Source organism: Mus caroli, unplaced genomic scaffold (genome assembly GCF_978045245.1).
Source record: "Mus caroli unplaced genomic scaffold, Mus_caroli_1 scaffold_2, whole genome shotgun sequence".
NCBI classification, from domain to species: domain Eukaryota; kingdom Metazoa; phylum Chordata; class Mammalia; order Rodentia; family Muridae; genus Mus; species Mus caroli.
In genome coordinates, this window is record NW_028227257.1 from 22,951,428 (window position 1) to 22,971,833 (window position 20,406).

At 50.9% G+C, this 20,406-nt stretch overlaps 1 protein-coding gene across 3 annotated transcripts in view; it reads right to left on the minus strand.

Moving 5' to 3' along the window:
- Dlgap4 (DLG associated protein 4) overlaps positions 1-20,406 on the minus strand; it is a 149,553-nt gene that overhangs the window by 108,731 nt on the left and 20,416 nt on the right. The gene's annotated exons all lie outside the window — the stretch shown is intronic.

Consider the following 20,406-nt stretch of genomic DNA (forward strand, 5'->3'; position numbering starts at 1 on the left):
CTACGGCTCTGCTTGGGTCAGGGTGCTGGTGCCAAGCTACTGGTGCCTGCCCACTGAGGACTGTGCAGAGCTGCCTCATCAACCCACCAGGCCTGTGGATGCAAGCAGCTCTTCCTGAGCCTCCCAAGCAGCTGTCCTCGTCTCCCCATTATCCAGTGTGGGATCACAGCCCTGCACACATCTTGAGCTCTGCTCAGAGAATGCCAATGCAGGATAAATTGCAAGACAGGCCCCCGGCCATACAGGTGGGGAGCAAACATCTGCAGAATGAAGAACAGAACAGATTGGGAAGCTGTCCTGAGCGCCTGGAGAAAGCTCCTATAGTGGCCTAGAAGGTGATTCTGCTGTTCACTGGTGCAGCTATCCATACACATTTACCAAGATGCTGACAACAGGTGACGCTAACTGCTGCTGACATGGGTGCTCCCGCCACAGGTGCTCCTGCCACGGGTGCTCCCACCACGGGTGCTCCCACCACGGGTGCTCCCGCCACGGGTGCTCCCGCCACGGGTGCTCCCACCAGCAAAGCTCAGGCCTGTCCTGTCTAAGCCCATTCTCCTACTCACCCTGTGGTATGGGTCCTGGCTTCTCCTGTTTCACAGACAAGCAGCCGAGTCTCATAGCTGGAGAGCGCAGGGCTCGGTCTGAACCCAGTCCAACTATATCCATGTCTTCAAGATGTACTGTGACCATGAGCCTTGGCCTGGACCTCAGTGTCTACCTACAGTGGATAGAGTGGGTGTCCTGAGACAAACCCCATACACTCGTCACACATCCAGCCAGGAGAAAGCCAGGTTCTTCTAGAATCAGGTTTCCAGGCAGCTAGTGCAGGTCCCTAAGGCTGCTCACCTCATGTTAACACTTCCATCTACCTAATGGAGCGCTAAGGTCAGCCTTGCCTTACTGAAGAGGTATTCCAAGAACTTAGCCTTCCCTTCCCTTTCCCCATTTGTAGAGTGATTGGGAGCAGTGTCCATACCATCAGATCCAGCACTGGGGCTTCCCAAGGCCACATGAGCCTGAGGTTGGGAGTGCTTTCCTGCACTCCACGGTGATCTCCATGGTGATGCTAAAGGCCTAGAGAGGGGGTGGCAGTGTCTGGGCGTGGAGGTGGCTCCAGGAGGAGCTCGGAAGGGGGCTCACTATGCCCAGTAAACTCTATGCCAGGGCAAAGTGGCCCTTTGGCTTTGGGGCCACTCCCAGAGCCTGCTGTCTCCATCACAAGGCAGGTTAAGGACCAGCTGAGTTAAACAGCACAATCGTCTGGCCGCTGGCCATGGTGCTGAAACCACGCACTCCTAAGAGCAGGCTCTGCCCTGCGGCTGGCCTGGCCTGTCAGCTGGGGATGAGGAAGACTGAATGATGCAGAGGGACACAGAGGAAAGCATGGTTGACTGTGAGATGATCTTGCACAAGGTCATCTGTTGGGGGCTCAGTGCCCTCAAAATGGGAACACAGAGGCAGTCTCAACAGATAGAGAAGCCCAGGGTGCTAGCTCTCACTGTGAGGTGGGTAGCTGTCGAGCGTTGGGAAGGTGACACGAACAGGGTACTGACTCTTTTGTCCTCCAAGGGTTTGTCTATCCCTGGGAAATAATGTTCACATAAAGATAAAGCTAGCTACTCAAGGTCATACAGCTGGTGAAGTAAAGAGCAGGAATCAACCCAGTTAACCTTCAAAATCATCAACTCTATCCCCTCTCCATTGTATCTTGCTGGAGAGTTCAAGTCAGAAAGGGCCCGACTTACCACAACTCATCCAGAAAGCTTCCCAGAATAGGCCTCTTCAATCCACTCCAAGCCCTGCTCCCTGGCACTGTGAGCAAGAATCCCCACCTATGCTGCTGGAGACACAGGCTGGCAGCTCTCTTCATGACATTCTCTCTACCCTGCTGGAAGGTCCTCTGTCAAGGCAGACATGAACGGCCCAGAGACAGCACATACCAATTGTGGGCCAAGGGCTGGTGGCCACATGTTCCCTGTTAGTGCCCTTGCCAGAAGGCATCTGAGGACCAGCAGAGCAGAGCACATTTGGGCCCCTGCAGACCCAGGTATGCTCCTGGTCTGATCCTGTCCCTGGTTTCTGAACAGTGGAGCATATGCTCACACACGTGCATACACAGATGTGGTTCAGATCCACGAGACTGAGAGGTGGGGACTCCTGGCAACCCCAAGTATCCAATTCTCACCTTGAGGATCTAAAAGGGATAAAACCCAGGGAGGCGATTAGAAGTGGGTGGGACCTAAAGTCCCAGCCAAGTGGCCATGAGTGACAGGAGGGCATCTGTCTCATGTGATGTAACTTTTATAAAAACAGGACTCCTGCCCTGTGTGAGGAGTATGGCAGCATAGGACTGGGCCATTTCAATCAGTGCTGCCCAGTGGAAGCCTGGAAGTGGCTTCAATACAGCACGCCATGCTAGATTCCAGCCCTCAGGGTTGTGCTCTCTTCTACCACACCCAAGCCACAGAGAATATCTGCAACTCTCTCTAGAATACATTTTCCCAAGTGCATCCCCCAATTCATTCTCCAGAAGGGGCAGGACGGGTCTGCGTGAACTGGAGAGGGGCTGCTGCCTCCCTCCCAAGAAGGAGATCTAAACTTCTGACAGAGTCAGGAGGCTCTTCAGGGTCCTTCTCTCCACCCTTGCTCAATTCCTAGCACCACGTCCCTCACGCTCTCTCAACACCACACCGCCACCTGCCTCCCCACTCTCCCTTCCCTGAATAGGCCAGCTGAGGTAAGCCCCTGGTGCCACCACCACAGGCTCACTTTTCCCAGCCCTCACACAACTGGCCCCTCATCCCTTGGTTTCACCTGTGTCACCCGCCAAAGAGGCTTTCCCTGGCCTCCTGGAGTCTAAGCCACATACTAACTCTGGCTTAGGTCTCTTCAGTCAGCCAGGGGAGAAAACGCCCCTGCCAGTCATTGAAACAACTGTGCCTATGAGGTTATAAACACTGTCACAAGTCCCTCTGCCACAGGGTCCTAGGCTTGCCACCTGACCTCTGTGACAGAGATGACAGTCGGCTGCTGCCATCCAGGCCCCACCCAGCGCTGACCCACTTTTAGAGCTTCTCTGAAATCAGATGGCTACTCCCTGAGGGACCCAATCCCATAGATCATAGCTGATTCTGCTGAGAGGGAGGGGGTGGGGCTGGCTGCTGGCGCCCATGTACTCTGTGGTCATTAATCAACATCACTAGAGTGGAAGATGTCACAGGGCCTTTGGTGGGAGCTGGGCCTGGCCTCGAAGGCTTGAGAAGCTGCTGGGTTGAGGCCTCCAGCCTCTTTTCCTGGACAGGTTCCTAGCCTGACACCGGCTCTGTGCCTCGCATCCCCCCTGGATGTGCCCATTCCTTCCCCCTGTATACACACCACACAGTGTCTCCCAGTACACAGCCACACCGCACGCCACTCTATCAAAGAAGAAACTGAGGCCCAGAGAGGAGCCACTTGCTCAAAACACAGCAAGACTGTGGGGCTCCTGGCCCAAAGGCTTCTGACCTCTGCCTTCTTGGTGAGGAGATCCCACTTAAGGCAGAGGGCAGGGAGCACTCCTGAGCGCAGGAGCACTCTCCTGGCTGCCTGGTGGGTGTTCCCACCCACTCCCTGGACCTCAGAGGTCTTTCCCAGTCAGACTCCTAGGAAAGTTGCCCTCTTGGCTCTGATGCTCTGACACAAATGCTATGTCTCTGCCTGCTCTCCATGAGAGAAACTAGAAGACCGGATGAGGCGTCTACAGGGAGCTGAGCCTGTATTGCCAGCTGATGGAAGGTGGGCTGCCATGGTGCCCACTGAGTTCCGAGGACAACGTACCCGTAGCTTCGGGAAACACTGGGAGGTCAGTGGAGGAGGATGGGGAAGGGCCTCAGTGGCTCGCAGAAATGTGTTTTCCCATATCTGTCAACCTAGTATTTACTAAGTGCCTATTGTATACACTGGAGTAGACTACCCGGAGTACAGGCTCTGCCTCAGATCATACCCACCTCCTCCTGTAGGAACAGAGTGACCGACCTTTGTGTTAAGGGCCCTCTTGGGATTGTTTCCTCATAACCAACCTATGAGCAGAGGGAAGGGTACCACACTCAGAGGGTGACAGTGGGGTCAGAGTCCTGTGCAATAGGGCCACCATGCCTGCACACAATGTGTACCTGACAAGAGCCAGGGCTGGACAATCATTGAGACACAAGACTCTGAGCTCCTGGCCTGGGGTAGACAAAGCTGGTAAAAGGATCATGTTGTGATTTGTGTCCCAAGAGCCTGGGACAGAGGAAACCCCAGGTCACACAAGATTCCTCTGACAGGGACAAGAGGTGAGGAGCTTGAATGATAAGTACTGGCAGCAGAGTCTGCTGAGGGGGGATGGCTGAGCAATAGCCCTGTGACTGGGCATGCCATGAGAAGTGTCAAGGACCTGATACTTGCAGCCAGGAAACAGTGAACTGGGCCTCAAACTCCTGTCTCTGCATCAGGATAAAGGCAGTTCTCCTCTCTCTTCAGCAGAAGGCAGCAGTGAAGCTGGCTGTCTACTCTGGGGATAGGGAGGGTTGTAGGGAGGTGAGAGGTGCTCAGGACCCAACCTGCTGGAAATTGACCTTGGCTGTCATCTCTTCCCCTCATCCCCTGGGGCTGACTCAATGCCACCAGTGGTGCCTGACTCACCCCTTCAGTGACAGCCACTTATGCCACCCCCTCCGCCTCCCAGTCCCAGTAACAGAGCTCTTCGGCTCACACCCAACCCCTTTCTCGCCAGCCTCCAGACAGCTACCAAGGGGCCTGGACTCCCAGAAGTCTGGGTCCCTCCTGAGAGGCTAGAGGGAGGATCCCTTCTGAGAAGCAACCCTTCCACTTTCTACTCAGCCCTGTCCCAGCGGCTCACTTTTGGATAGCCAAGGCACAAGCCAGCCAGCAGTGTGCCCTGGCCTAGGCTGCTTGCTGTGTGTCCTGGGACACGGGTATGGCAGCTTATAAGCCTCCAGTGGCTTCTTCCATAAGCCATCCTGTTCCCACCACCCAGGCTCCGGGGATGGTGAATCACACAGCCCCTATACCCTGGGAGCAGCCACGTGAGGTGAATCATAAGACAGAGCTGGGTAGCCCTGGCCCAGATCTCGAGTGTGTGTGTGGGTGCTCCAGGGATACCCCATTTTCATCCTGTCCTCACTTCTGAGGCAGGGGCAGCGCGCACAGGCTTGTGAGTAGCACAGAATTGTGGGTAACCAGAAGGGAGGGGGTGACATCAGGGCCGCCATCTGAGGCTGTTTCCTGAAGAATGTTGGCAACTTGGTCTCCCAGTGTTTGGAGGGGGGGTATACTCACAATGGCAGTCAACCCACAAATAAGTTAAATGGGACAGCCTTGGCTATTCCTGATCCTTGCCTCCCTTCCTCCCTCTGCCTCCTCCACTCAGCCTGCAATCCACATCTTTCAAGGATCTGGGACGCTAGATTTCTCAGGGCTGTGGACAGAGGCGAAAGCCATTTCTGGGGATCCAGCTCTCTCGGGTACCACACGGTTCCGAACTGCTGATGTGTCCAACTGGAGCTGGTGCTCGATGCGCCCTGTCTGCTAACCCAGCAGCCAGACAGAGTGCATCAAAACCACACACCTCAAGCCCTGCGTGGCTCTCACTCTGAGGCGGTCGGCAGAACCTCCAGAGGCTGCAGAGTCCCCACCCTTTCAGCACAATCCTCCCTCCTCCTCGGGTTCCCCTACGAAGAGTGTGTTCCTGCCACACACAAGACGTTCCCTGTGCCTCTTTGCCATGCTATCGCCCCGCCTGGGATGGGCTCCCTGCCTTTACACCTGGGAGGCTGTTACCCACTTTCCAGAGATAAGCTCAAATGTCACTTCCCAAGGATAAGTCCCCCACCCCCACCCCTGCCTAAGCGTGGGTCCTCTGTTTGCCTGGTTCCATTTAATTATTTGACAGCACCACCTAGGCTGGTGGAGGGCAGAGGCCAGGCTGCCGGGGCCTCGCACACAGCTGACACTCTGTATATGATATTTACTAAATGAATGACTGGTGGCTTCTCACTATCCTTCTAGCAGCTTCCAGATGGGCCTCCCTGCCACCCCCTGTTACTCATGGCTGGGTCCCCGCCAGCACCCAGCTCTCCACAGACAAGGCTCCCCACACACGTCCAGCTCCAGTGTGTCACACAGCCTGAAGAGCTTCCTTCACAGCCCCCGCCCCATCCCACAGCATCCTGGACAGCCAGGGGCCCTGAGGTTCAGGGACAGAAGCTGCTGGTCCTACACCTCTTTGGACCACCAAAACCCCAAGCCTGTTCTCCCCTCCCTCCCCATCCCCTCTCAAGGCCTCAGCATCCTCTTTGGACAGGCCAAGTGTCATTCTGTCTTGATATAATGGTAAAAATAAAGGAAGAAAGGATAGGAATCCATGGAGGGGAATCACAACATCCCGTAAAGCCTAGCCTAGGTGGCAGGCAGCAGCCAGCCTGAGCCTTCTTCACCAGGAAGGGTAACAGGGCCTAGGGACCCTTCCCCAGGAACACACACTAAGTCTGAGTTTAAAACATCTTGAGAGGGGCTCCCCTGCTAACGTACAGTTCCTAGAGCTGCTATATCCTGGAACCCAAGTGCCCAGCATGGTGGGGGCAAAGACCCAAGTGGAGGGGCCCATTTTGGCTGTTGTCACTTTGGAGCCGCCTCCTTTTTTTTGTTTTTGTTTTGTTTTGTTTTTTGTTTTGTTTTTGTTTTTGTTTTTCAAGACAGGGTTTCTCTGTGTAGCCCTGGCTGTCCTGGAACTCGCTCTGTAGACCAGGCTGGCCTCGAACTCAGAAATCCACCTGCCTCTGCCTCCCAAGTTTACCTGGCCCTCTGTTCCTTCCTCTTGAGCTTCTTGGGTACCTGCTCCAGCAATCTCTGCCCCACCACAGCTTCTCTCCTCTGCAATGTGACCACAGGGTGGTCACACGCCATTTGAAGGTCTTTCTGGATGGGTAGGTGCTGCCAGGAACCTCTGTCATCTTGGACTCTGCCTCAGGGTTAGATCGAGTCTTGCCTCCAGGGGTCTAGTGAGTCAGCCTGGGGTTCAGTCTGCGCTTTATCTCTTGCACGAGTAACAAAGTGCTAAGCATTAGCTTCTAGCTTGTGAAATGGATTGGGTGTCCCCAGTCAGCCTCTTTAGCCCCTAGAATGAATCTTTTTCCTCCAACCCCCAGAAATGCATGCATGTGTAGATGGGAGGGGGAGGGCAGAGCTAGAGACAATCTTGGCTGTCATCCTCAGGAATGCCACCCACCTCCTTTGAGAGTCTTCTACTGGCCTAGAACTCACCAATTAGGCAAGACTAGTTGTCCAGTAAGCATCAGGGATCCTCCCGTCTACACATTTCCAGCTCTTGGGTAACAAATATGTACCACTACACCCACCATTTTTAAGTGGGTTCTGGGGAATCAAACTCGGGTCCTTGGAATTAGAATGCAAGCTCTTACCAACTGAGCCATCTTTCTGATTCCTCTTTCTCTCTTTTCTCTCTGAGTTTAAAAGCTCCCAGTAGCTGTGCTGCCAGGAGAAGACAAGAGTGTGCACAGAGACAGACACTGGGTGCTATAGGGGGCCCATGCAAGGCTGCTGCGCTCAGGGGTCCCCAGGGAGAAGAGGAGTGTTGCTGCTACAGCAGCAGCAGTAAGGAGGGGCAGGCGAGGCTGGCTTTTGTGGGACTCAAAGCATTGGTGACCTTACGGAGCATTGGGAGCCAGAGCAACTGGGCAGGGGGATGGGGGGGGGGATGGGGGGCCTCCCTTGAAGAGGATCCCTTTGTTCTCCTTCCCCAGGGACAGTGGGATCAAACTCTAGTCTAATCCTATCCACATGCCACATGCTAGAAGTCACTTGTCCCCAGACACTGGCGTAGTAGACGCTATTCTACTTATTGCAGAAAAAAAAAAGCAGAATACACATGAGTGACATTTGAACGATATGAGGGGAGATCCCAGTGGGTGTGGAGGACAGTGAGTCCAGGGCAGAGGGACAAGCCAGTGCAAATATCCTGGAAGGTGGAAGCTTCTAGAACGGAGAGTTGACAGTTGTCAGTTGGGTGACCTTGGCGGCCAGAAACTTGTCTGCATTAACACTCAATGGGCATAGAAAGACATCTATGAGGGCTGGAAGGACAGAAAAAAGAATGTGGCAGCAGGAGTACCGTGAAGCTCAGGGCGACACACACAAGTTGTTCTATAGATACAGAGGGAACTCAGGGTCTTAAGTCTTAAAGTCTTAAAACACTTGGTTCCCTAGAGGAGGAGAACGGCCCTGGCCATAGGGCAGGAGCTGCTCTTCCACACAAGAGCTTGCAGAGGGGGTACCCCCTTTTTCTCCCACATTCCCTCTGATCTCACCTGTCAGATCCTGTAAGCCTTGAGGTTTTTTGTTTTTGTTTTTGTTTTTGTTTTTGGTCCCACCCTAAATCAGCCAGTCTCTCAGGTCCTACAAAGGAATTTACTTCCTCTGGGAAAGCAGGTCCTGGAAAGAATCTGGGAAGGCTTCCCAGAGGAGGCAGCTCAAAGGTGGGGAGGAAGGGATCTTATGTGCTCTGGGCTAGAAGAAGAGGGAAGCCAGCAGCAGCAGCAGCAGCAGCAGCAGCATCCATGATAAAGCAGCAACTATTCACAGAGCACTGCTGCCAGGCAGGGTCACAACAGCAAACCTGCGTGTGTGCGTGCCTGTGTGCACTCGGGTATTCAGCCTGGATCAGGTACTCCGAGCTATCTCCTTACTGTTCTTAATGGTCCTAGGAGGCCCGAGCAAACTGAGATGGCAGCCACCAAGCCACCTGTCCTACAGCCCAGCTCTCAAGCCCCAGGCCCACGGCTTCCACAAGACAGAGCAAGCACCCAGAACCAGCCAAGGCTCAGATCATCTGTTCTGGAAAGATTTGGCTGCCCAGAGAGAAGTACTGAGGGCCCCATCTCAGCCTCCCTCCATGGGCATAGGACCTCAGCTCAGAAGCCCTCAAGCTCCATAAGGGGTGAGACAAGGCTTGGCAAGGCTCCTTCCCACCCACCCCAGGGGCTCAGGCACAGCTCCAACCTACAGCTTTAATTAAAAGGCCTTTTCAAACCATTAACAGCAATAATAATAAAACTCCAAGTAGGACCCATAAAGCAGCAGACTCCTGAGAATTAAAATGGGTACCTGGCGTTCCGAAACCCCCAGGGGGCAACTGGCTCTGAGGGAGCTGTGATTTTCACCCCCAGTGGACCTGTCAGTCCCAGACACTGGCAGGAGAGTCTGGGGGAGAGCTGGGGTCTCCTCAGCAGGTGGACTCTGGATGCTGGCTGTCTCCAGCCCCCAGTCCATCTCACTAACCAACAACACCTCCTCCCCCAGAGCTCAGTGGACCTCCTGCCTGCCTCCACCCGGCCCTGATTCTGATTTAGGTCACCTTTACCACCCCTAAAAATAGCTCCCCCTTAGTGGAGTCTCCATGTGCACCTGGGCCCTTGCAAACTGTGCTTCCCAGCGGGCTCCCAGTGCAAACTACACCCCACCAGCTTGGTCCTCAGGGCCTCCAGCATGCCACCTCCCCTCATGCCCTTTAAGTAAGCCCAGCTCCTCTCACCTCAGGGCCTTTGCACAAAAGAGCGCAGAAAAGACCTGCAGGGCCCACAGTCAGGCACAATCACTCACCCTCAAAACCTCTGAGAAGTCCCGCCCCTCCCCCAGGCTGGAAGCCCCAAAGGCCCTTCCCACCGCTGTAGTAACTTCTGGCAGTCCTATCTGCTTGCCCTCTGACCCCGCAGGAGCCTGTGAGGGCAGGAACTGTCTGACTTATGCGCAGCTAGCCTCAGTGCCTAGCACGGAGCCTGACACACAGTAACTAACTGCTCAAGCAGTGCTTGCTGAAGCACTCAGCGGGCACAATCTCCCTGTCGCCCCTCCCCACATAGTCATGGCTCCCAGATGTTTAGCTGCCTATGGGTAGAGGATGTGGCACCATCTTTCAGGGATCCTGGGTTTGCTGCTGCTGACACCACAGAGGCAGGTCCCCAAAGGTAGATCCCAGGAGCCTCAACTCCACACTGTGGGGGCAGCAGAAGCCTGTCCCTAGCACTTTGTATCTAAGTTGTCTTCTATTCAGCAAACACCGGTGCATACTCAGCCCAGAGCTAAGTGCACAGGACACAGACCTGGGGGTGTGGGGCTGATCTGTAGAGGACATCCAGGTCAAAAGGCAAGAACTGGCCAGGAGAAAGAGTTATACTAAGGCCTAGTACACAGTAAGGGGTGGGGCTGCTGCTATAAGGAGAGGGGTAAGGGTGCGCCTGAAAGAAGACAGACAGACAGCACAGGGCCATGCACATAGTCAGCACAAAGGACATAGCTGGGCAGAAGAAAGGAGGCTCTCACAGTGTGGTGGCTGGATGTGGGTATAAAGCATACTCACCCCCAGCCCCGGAGGCAACAGTTTGCAGAACAGGGTTTGTTGCTCTTCTTTATTCTTTATTTTTATCTTAGTGCACTGCTGTTTTGCTTTCATGGATCTATGTGAGGGTGCCGGGTGCCCAAGTTACAGGCAGGTGTGAGCCGCCATGTGGGTGCTGGGAATTGAACCTGGGTCCTCTGGAAGAGCCACCAGTGCTCCTGACCACTAAGCCATCTCTCCAGCCCCATTGTTCTTTAGAGATTCAAACAAAATGTGGCTGGGCAGTGGAGCACTTATCTAGCATCCATGAGCAGCTCAGCTCCGGCTCCACCCCTCCCTTGGCCCTTTATTAACTTCTTGGCCTGAAAAGCTCCAGGCATCCAGGAGACAGGCACTACACTTGTGAGCCAGGAGAGCTAGCTGCCTCAGTGTCCCGGTTTCCCGAGCATGTCTGTGCCTTGTGTCCCCACCTTCATCCTCCATGCCGCCGCCCCCCCCCCCCCCAGATGGGATCAGACAGAACTCACCTTCCCCAACTTGACCAGGCAGAACAGATGTTAAGTCCTTACAGCCAGAAGTAAAGTCATTCTCTTACTAATGGGGGCGGGGTTCCAGCCAGACCACAGTTTCTGCCTCCCAGGAGAGCTGGGGGGGGGGGTTGGGGGGGTTGGGGTGGGGGGGGTGGAGGGGTGGGAGGGAGAGGGTGGGAATTTGCTTCTGGAGGTAAAGAACCAACCCTGTCTGGGGCTGCTTCTTTGAAGCCTGGTGAATATGTATGGCAGCAGGCAGGCAGCTTTGAGATGCTAACAAGCTGCCTTAGCTGGAGAAATTGGGGTCACCAGCTTTGGGGACCCCACTGAGGAGCAGCTGGAGCAGAGAGGAGGGGCTAGAGAGACCAGAATTACTAGAGACCCAGTGACTCAGCTCTGACCTCCTCGAGACACCTTTCTCTCCCAGCCTTTTCCCACCTTAACATTCACACCAGACAGACAATGCAATGTAGCAAGTTTCAGCCGGACTTGGGAAAAAGAGACACTTGATACATGCATGCTCCTGCACATTTTTGAGACACTCCGAGAGGCTAGGGTTGGCCACCCATCTCAACCTGCCTGGCCCACTGGCTTGTACCCTCTGTGCTACTGTTTCCAGGCATAGAACAGAGGGAGTTCATGTACAAACTGCACAGAGTCATGGACAACGAAGAAACAATCCTCTCCTCGTCCTCGCTCCAGCTGAGCCCTAAGTGGGTGAGCCAGGCTGGGTGGTAGTGCCTCTGCCTCACACACGCACAACCTGGGTTCCATCCTTGGCACAGCAAGAAAGAGAAAGGAAAACACGACCTGAGTGTGTGAGTTGGATGGATGAGGGTAGGTAGGCTGGAGGGGGTGGGGCTGCAGCTGTCCTGGGGAGCACCTTGGAGAGCCGCCCACTTCTGGGAGAAGGTAAGGCTTGAAGGCTGGGAGGAGGAACTCCATCAAACCAACCTGACTTCAGCACTTACCCTGGGAGGGGCCAGCAACTTGTGGGCCCATCTCATCCAAGTGAAGTCACAGGAAAGTAAACATGCAGGCTCCCGAGTTTCCAAGGTTGCCTATTCTACTCTCCATGGCCTGATCCTTAATTCCCTGGGCTCCATCTTCCTTAACACCTATGTCAGTTTGAAAGAGAATGGTGCCCCCAGGTTCATAGTTTTGAATACCAGGTTCCCATTTGGTGAACTGTTTGGGAAGGATGAGGGAGGTGTGGCCTTGCTGGAGGAGGCGTGCCATTAGCTTTGAGGTTCCAAAAGATCCGACCCGGAGTTCTCTCTGACTCTGGCTTGCAGATCAAGATGTGAGCTCTCAGCTGTTCCTGACTCCAAGCCTTTGTTCTGCCACCATGGTCTCTAATCCTCTAAAACCGCAAGCTCAATTAAGGTTTTCTTTATTAACTTCCTTTGGTCATGGCGTTTTGTCATAGCAATAGAACAATAATAAAGACAGCACCCCTGAAAATGTCAGGCAGAATCAGGCCATGCCCCCTGCCCCCCAGGGCCTCTGCATTCACTGCTCTGCCTGAACTAGGCCTATCTAGTCCAAGTCTTTGTTTTGTTTTTTGAGACAGGGTTTCTCTGTGCAGCCCTGGCTGTCCTGAAACTCACTCTGTAGACCAGGCTGGTCTCGAACTTAGAGATCTGTCTGCCTCGGTCTCCTGAGTGCTGGGATTAAAGGCGTGCACCACCACAGCCTAGTTGTAGTCCAGGTCTTTAAAAGCTGGCTCCTAGGCCAACTCTTCAGGCTTTGGCTCAAATGTCATCCCTTCTCCCTGGAAGATCCTCCTAACCTGCGCGCGCGCGCATGCGTGTGTGTGTGTGTGTGTGTGTGTGTGTGTGTGTGTGTGTGTGTAGGGGTCCTGGTACAGTCAGAAGTCAGAGGCTGACACTGGTGTCTTCCTCAGTAGTTCTTGACCTAGTTTTTTGGAGACAGGGTCTCTCAGGGAACCTAGAGCTCATAGATTTGCCTAGGCTACCTAGTCAACCAATCCCAGGGATTGCTGGACTCTACCCTTGAAGTTCTGGAGTTCCCAGTACACCACTGTGTTTAGCATTTCAATGGATGCTGGGGACCCAACCCTGGTCCTCTATCCAGCAAGCCCTTTCCCTAGCCCTTATTTTCCTTACTTACTTTCTCAGAGCTCCCTAAGGACAGAGCAACATCTGCTCCAGGGTATACAGCAGGTATCCAGCGAGCAGGAGAGCAGTGTTTATGCTTCTTTTTCTGAAACCATCATCACATTGATATGGGGACCTGGGCTGACAAGCAAACCCCCTTCCCTGGCCCCTCTCCCCAACGACACACAGGCAGGGGACCTGCAGCCCAAGTGCCCCCTGCCTGGCTCCCAGTGCTGCCCGACTATGCATCTAATCACAACCCTGGAGCAGGGTGACTTAATGAGGAGATAAACGTTGCTGTGTGGGCCCTGTCCCTCTTTGGCCTTCGGGGTGCAGGGAGGCGAAGGCTTTGAGGAAGCTGGGGGACCAAGCTGCTGGCTAGTTCCAACCTGAAGCCTAACGGCATGGCTCAGCCACAGGGGCATGGAAGGGACACTGGTCAGTGCTGGCACTGGATACCAGACCCACTTATCAGTCAGGAGGCAGACATGATCGTCCTCAGAGGTAAGAGGGGAATCCTGGGGCCGCAGAGCTGGACTGCCGGCCTGTGGGCCTCAGCTCTCTCTGCTGTGCTTTCTCACCCACATGCCGCCCCTCACAACAACTTGGATTAGTCTTAACGCAATAATGGGTGATGACAGAAAGGTCATATAATACCAGTGACGATAACTGTCTATGAAGACAGTAAGTCAAGCCTGTCACCTGTGAGGTAGGTCCACCATATGGCTGCTTTATAGGTAAGGAACAGAGGCACTGGCTGAGGTCGCAGTGAACACCAAGCTCTGACTCCAGACACCACACACTCCATTGGCCTCCATTCATACTCTATAGTAGTCCCTGCATGTCTGTGAGTGGGGTGGAGGGGCCGGGGCATGACCTCCTGCCCTTTGCCATGAAGCCTCATGACCTGAGGTCCATCAGGTGCCTCAGCCTCTCTAATGACGAGTGCTAGAGGAGAAACACACACCTTAACTGTCACAGGCTTTTTCAGGTCCTTAGACAGAGGGTCTCATGATAGCCCAGGCTAACCTAAAACTAACTCTGGAGCCTAAGCTAGCCTAAGTGATCCTCAGACCACAGCCTCTCAGGTGTTGAGATTACAAGCATATGCCACCACACCTAGCTCTCAGCATGGTTTTCCTTTATTACAAAAAACGATATATACTTAAAGAAGAAGCCAGAAAGGCCCTTGAAAATGAATTTATTCTCCCAGGGGCAAGCACTTTTTATATCCTGGTGTAAGTCCTTCTGGACTTTTTAAATTTTCCGCTCAAGATCATCATGAGGACACCCACCTTTATACATGCCTGAGCATCTGGCCTACAACACCCTGCGTTATACTTAACCCCCACTACAAGCAGGTGACACATTAAAGTCCCCAGTTAACAGACACAGGACAGGTTCAGACAGAGAAGGCAACCAGTCCCCGGTTATTCCACGGGACAAAGCTGACAACGACACCAAGTTCCAACTTACAGTCATTTGTCCCAGTGGTTGGAACTGTCCTCCTCCACGTCCCTGGAGCTGGAACTGTCACCCAACCCAACGTAGTTTTAAGCTTTAAGATGAATAGAACAAACAAAAGCCAGGGGTGGGGGTGGTCTCAGGCAGGCCTCTTTCCCCATGGTCTTGCATGTGCTGGGGGCCATGCTGGCTGTACACTTGAGCAAGAGCATGGTTGCTCCTTCCAAGGGCATCTGCTTCATCCCCTGTGTGGCTTTTGCCTCCTTGAATCTGTGGCTCAATCTGTCAGGGGCCAATGTCCTGCCAGCTGGAGGCCCTGCTCTCGTGTCTCAGGACAGGAGGTACCTAGGAGACACTGAGTGACCAAGTTAAATGACCCACCTAGCCACCTGACACCTTGGCCACTCGGCCGCTGTGCATTCGGACTCAGAAACAAGTCATAGCTAGACACAGAACGCCCTGGAATGCAGGTATCCACAGACCTACCTGAGAGACAGAGAAACCAGATCAGGAAGTGTCTCCACCAAGCTTTCGGTCTTCATGCTGTCTCCCTATCCCCGAACTACATTTAATTAATGTGTAAAGTTGTAGTTCTAAACCCTCAAATTCAAGGAATTACATATTCATATAAGAAATATGAAGAAAACGATACAGGATAAGCCATAATCCACTTGCTCAAATCCAGCGACCAAGAAAACCTTGAACGTGGCCAAAAAAAGAAGCTTTGTGCCATCGAGGAGCAAAGAGAGAGATGGCAGAGTCCTGTCACTCAGAGCTAGTAAGACAGCCCTGGGACAAGGTCTAAGAGAACAGAGAGAAAGCGCTGCCAATTTAGACTTCTCTGACCACTGAAAAATAACACCAACAAATAGAGCAAAATAGTGGCTTTTTTAGGCAGAAAAATAGAAACACATCATCGTAAGCAGACTCACACCGTAAGGCACAATAAAACCCTTCATGCTAAAGGGTAGAGGGTGGAGAAAACATGGCTCTCTGTAAGAAGAACAGAAAAGGCTGGGCGTAGCAGTCCTGCGAGGTACTATTGAATGTTACTGTTCTTGTCACTTAAACCTTTTTCAAAGTCAAGTGATAATTTGGACAAAACTATTAAACATAGCCAGCACTGTGGCCCATGCCCACAATTCCAGCCCGCAGAGAGCAGCAATAGCTGTAATTCTGGGCCAGCCGGGAATCTGCTACAGGAGTCTCCTAAATGCCAGAACAATAGTAATAGTAACATCAGCAACAACATTAATATAGTGTGATGATAATACCCATAAAAGTAAAATGCACAACAAACAACACACAGTCAAGAGAGGAAAGGAGGAATACCAGTCAATATTCTCCAGGCTGTGAAGTAAGCCATGACATTGAAAATGTATACTACACATCACTTAGCAACCACTAACAGTAATGTCTAATCACAAACAGATAAGCAGAACGGTGAAAATATAGTTAAAGCTAAAGAAGGCAGAGAATAGAAAATACACCAGAGACTTACACCTTATCACCAATCACATTAAATATAAGTTGTCTAACTGTCCCAAATAAAAGGCAGAGAGTCTCAGATTCAAGTTTTGCTTTTGTTTTAAAAATACAACTATATGCTGCATATAAGAAATGTAACCGAGCGTGGTGAAACACACCTGTTACCGCGGCACTCAGGAACCTGAGGCAGGAGGATTGAGAGTTCACAGCCAGCCTAGACTACACAGTGTGATACCTGTTTCAAAAGGAAAAAAAGAAAGAAGAAACACATTTCAATTATAAAACAACAAAGATAGGCCCAAAGTGATGGCTCAGCAGGTAAAGGCTCCTGTCACTATCTCTGACCAAACCTGAGTTCAATTCCTGGGACCCACATGGGAGAAGAGCCAACTCCCACAGTTTGTCCTCTAACCATTAAGGTATGTAGTGACATGCACATGTGCATACACAGACACACACACACACATACTTGTGCATACACACACACACATGTACACATGTGTATACACAAGTGCAGACACAGACACAAGTACATGCACACACATATGTGCAAATAGAGGTACATGTACATGCACACACACACACACACACAAATGTAAGAACAATTCTAAGAGAATAGGTTTATTTTTAAAACTACAAATTAAGCCAGGTGTGGTGGTCCAAGCCATCAATCCCAACATTTGGGAGGCAGAGGCAGGCGGATTTCTGAGTTCGAGGCCAGCCTGGTCTACAGAGTAAGTTCCAGGACAGCCAGGACTACACAGAGAAACCCTGTCTCGAAAAAAACCAAATTAATTAATTAATTAATTAAAATAAAAATAAAAACTACAAATTAATCCAGGTGTGGTGGCACATATGCCCTTAATCTCAGCACTCAGGAGACAGAGGCAGGTGGATCGCTGTAAGTTTGAGGCTAGCCTGGTCTACAGAGTGAGTTCTAGGACAGCCAAAGCTATGTAGTAAGACTCTGTCTCAGGAAATAAACAACAACGATAAAACATTAAAAGGGAGGCTGGAGCAATGGCTCAGTGGTTAAAAGCACCGACTGCTCTTCCAGAGGTCCTGAGTTCAATTTCCAGCAACTACATGGTGGCTCACAACCATCTGTAATGGGATCGGATGCCCTCTTCTGGTGTTTCTGAAGAGAGCAATGTTGTACTCATATACATAAAATAATAAATAAATCTTTTAAAAATAAGTTAGAAAGGTAGAAAAACGCAAATCACATCAACACTGCCAGTTTCAGTTACATCAAGAAAAGTGTACTTCAGGGATAAAGTCCTTCTGCAATGAGAAATAGGTCAACTTACAAAGAAGAATATCCCCAAATATTTACGCATTTAAGTGAAACTTCAAAATACCCAAAGCCAAATGTGCTTGGGGCCTGGAGAGGCAGCTCAGTGTTTAAGAGCACCCACTGTGTGTGCATAAGGACCTGAGAGCACCCACTGTGTGCATGTGAGGACCTGAGTTCCAAACTCGTACACAAAAATGTTGCGCTTAGCCACAAGACAGTGTATAACCCTGGGAAGTGGAGACAAGAGGATCACTGGGACTTGCTGGCTGCTAGGCTAGTGCCATGTTCGGTGAGAGATGTCTCAAGGGAATAAATACGCTGTCCAGTATACTACACACACACACACACACACACACACACACACACTCACAGGAGGAAGCAGGGAGGGGTTTGAGATGTAAGGGGAAGGAGACAAACAAATCCCCACTAGGGTTGCAAATTTCTCCACCTTTCTTGCAGTAATTAATAAAGTGATGGGACAGAGAATAAAGAAGGGCACGGAAGACCTTAACCGTGCTCTCAACTACCTTGGCCTAAGTGATATTCCTAGAACACTCTGTTCACTAACAGCAGACTGCAAATTCTTTTCGTGGAACATTTGCAGAAATAGGCCATATTCTGTGCTATTAAACAAGTCTTAATATATTTTTAAAGATTCAAGTCACACAATACACCATCTGATCATAGCAGAATTAAACTAAAAGCTACTCCAGAAAGATCCCTGGAAATTCTCAAATCTTTGGGGAGTAAATACGACACTGCCAAGTCACTTCAGGGGACAAACAGGAAACCAGAAGGGAAATGCCAAGTTACTTGAATCGAATAAAAACAAAAACACAGGTCGCAAGGGTGGGACAGGGCTGGTGGCTCAGGGGTTATGACTGTTGTTCTTGCAATACCAATGCTTGGTTCCCAGCAGCCTCAGCAGGTCACGACCGCCCATAACTGCAGCTCTTCACACAGAAAACACATGTGCACACATAATTTAAAAAGATGGTTTTCTGTGTGTGGAATATTCACTTAGGGGAAGCATTATAGCACAAAATGCCCAAGTGCATGAAAATAAAACCATTTAAAAATCATCGACTCTAGCTGTCCCCTTCAAAAATTAGGGGGAAAAAAACAAATTAAATTTGAACTAAGTAAAAGAAAGGAAATAACTGACATCAGAATTGTAATCAATAAAAGAGAAAATATAAAAGCGATCGAGAAAAATCAGCAGCAAAAGATGGTCCTTCCCAAAGATCAATAAAATTCATTAAAACATACCCAGACTGATGGGGAAAATTACAAATGAGAAAGAGAAAGAGATTAAACACAAATTGCCAATACCAGGAGTGAGGCAGGCGACATCCTACAAACTCTACAGATATTAAGAGCATAATAAAGCTGAAGGCTTACTGCCGAGTTATAGTGACCGAGAGCATGCTGCTGTCGGTAAGACGATCAATGCAATAAAGCTGAGAGACTAGAAGAAGACAACAAACCTCACATTTATGATTAATCAATTTTCAAAGAAGGTGCCAAGGCCACTCAATGGGAGAGAAGTCTTTTTGCAAACGTACCAACACAGCTTATTATTTACACGCACAACGACGAAGTCGAACCCCTGGTCCACACCATGGACAAAAGAGTAACTCAATCGAACACTCTTGCCTCCTAATGGCTTCTGATAAGTGGTCTTTCACAGTAATAAGGAAAGTGAGGAACACATGTGACATGCAAATCCATCTCTCACTAGCTCTCTGTGGTTTTGACAGAGTCTTGCTCTGGAGTTTTGATTGATTTGAAACTCACTATATAGCCCAAGCTGGCCTCAAACTTACAACGGTCCTCCTGCCTCTGCCTACCCAATGCTTGGATTACAAGCATGCATTATTATTCTCAGCTAATGCAAATTCTCTCGATACACGTTAAATGTGGTAACTCCCCACTCCACCTCCAACTCCCACCGTGCTGCTGCTCCCCACTATAGCAGGGGAGGACACCCTCTATTCAATCCTCAGAACGCACATCGTGGAGGGGAAAGTCAGCTCTCAGAATCTGTCCACTGACCTCCACACATGTGCACATACCCACTGGAAACAAATGTAGGATTCTTTTATTTAACAAGGGCTGGGGAGGTGGGTGACTCCAGACTACAGAGCCATTCAAGCATCTGTGACCCTAGCACTCCTGCAAGTCTCAGCAGGTGAAGACCAGGGAGTCTTGGGAAAGTCACTGGTCCCCACAGGGCAGAGAAGTCCTCTCTCAAGTCAGGGGTAAAATTGAGGACCCACACCTAAGGCAGCCCTCTGACCTCCACATGCCCCTGCATTGCAGGCACACACACACACATCTCACACACACCAAAGATAATGACAGCAAAGTAACATTATAAACAACTCTATACTGATACATTTCAAAAGGAATGAGCAGAATACATTTCTCTTTTTCCCCCTTTTTTATTGTTACTGTTTCTTTGTTTGAGACAGAGTCTCTGCTGGCTGTCCTGGAACTCACTGTGGACCAGGCTGTCCTCAAAGTCACAGAGACTCACCTGCCTCTGACTTCCAAATGCTGGGATTGCAGGCATGAGCCACCCACAGCTGGATACATTTCTTGAAAAATACCACAACCAAAGCTCCTGTAAGCCAATAGACTGAGTAACCCTATATTTGTTAAGGATACAATCATTTGTATATTTAGGGGAAAATTTTGCGGACTGAGTTCATTCTATGGCACACGGGTATTCTGCTGTCTAGAGTCACAGTCATGCATATTTTTAAAGGCCAGGAAGGACATGGAATGCTCACCCATGATCTATGTGTAAGGAGAAAGACACTTGTCCTGACCTGAATGCTGCACAGTGTACACACAGTGAAACTTCACATGATACTTCACACATAGGAACAATCTTAGGGGTCAACTGAAATATTTGAATTTTTAAAATGAGAGAAGTATTGGCGCTAGGAAAAGGCAGTATATAAACAAACAAACCAAAACACAAAAAGCCTTCTCCACAACAAGACTTCATAGCTTGTTCAGTGTCAACTGTTGGGAAAGATACTACTTTTTTCTAAATGATTAAAGAGGAGCTAGAGAAAGGTTCTGTCGTCAGGAGCACTGACT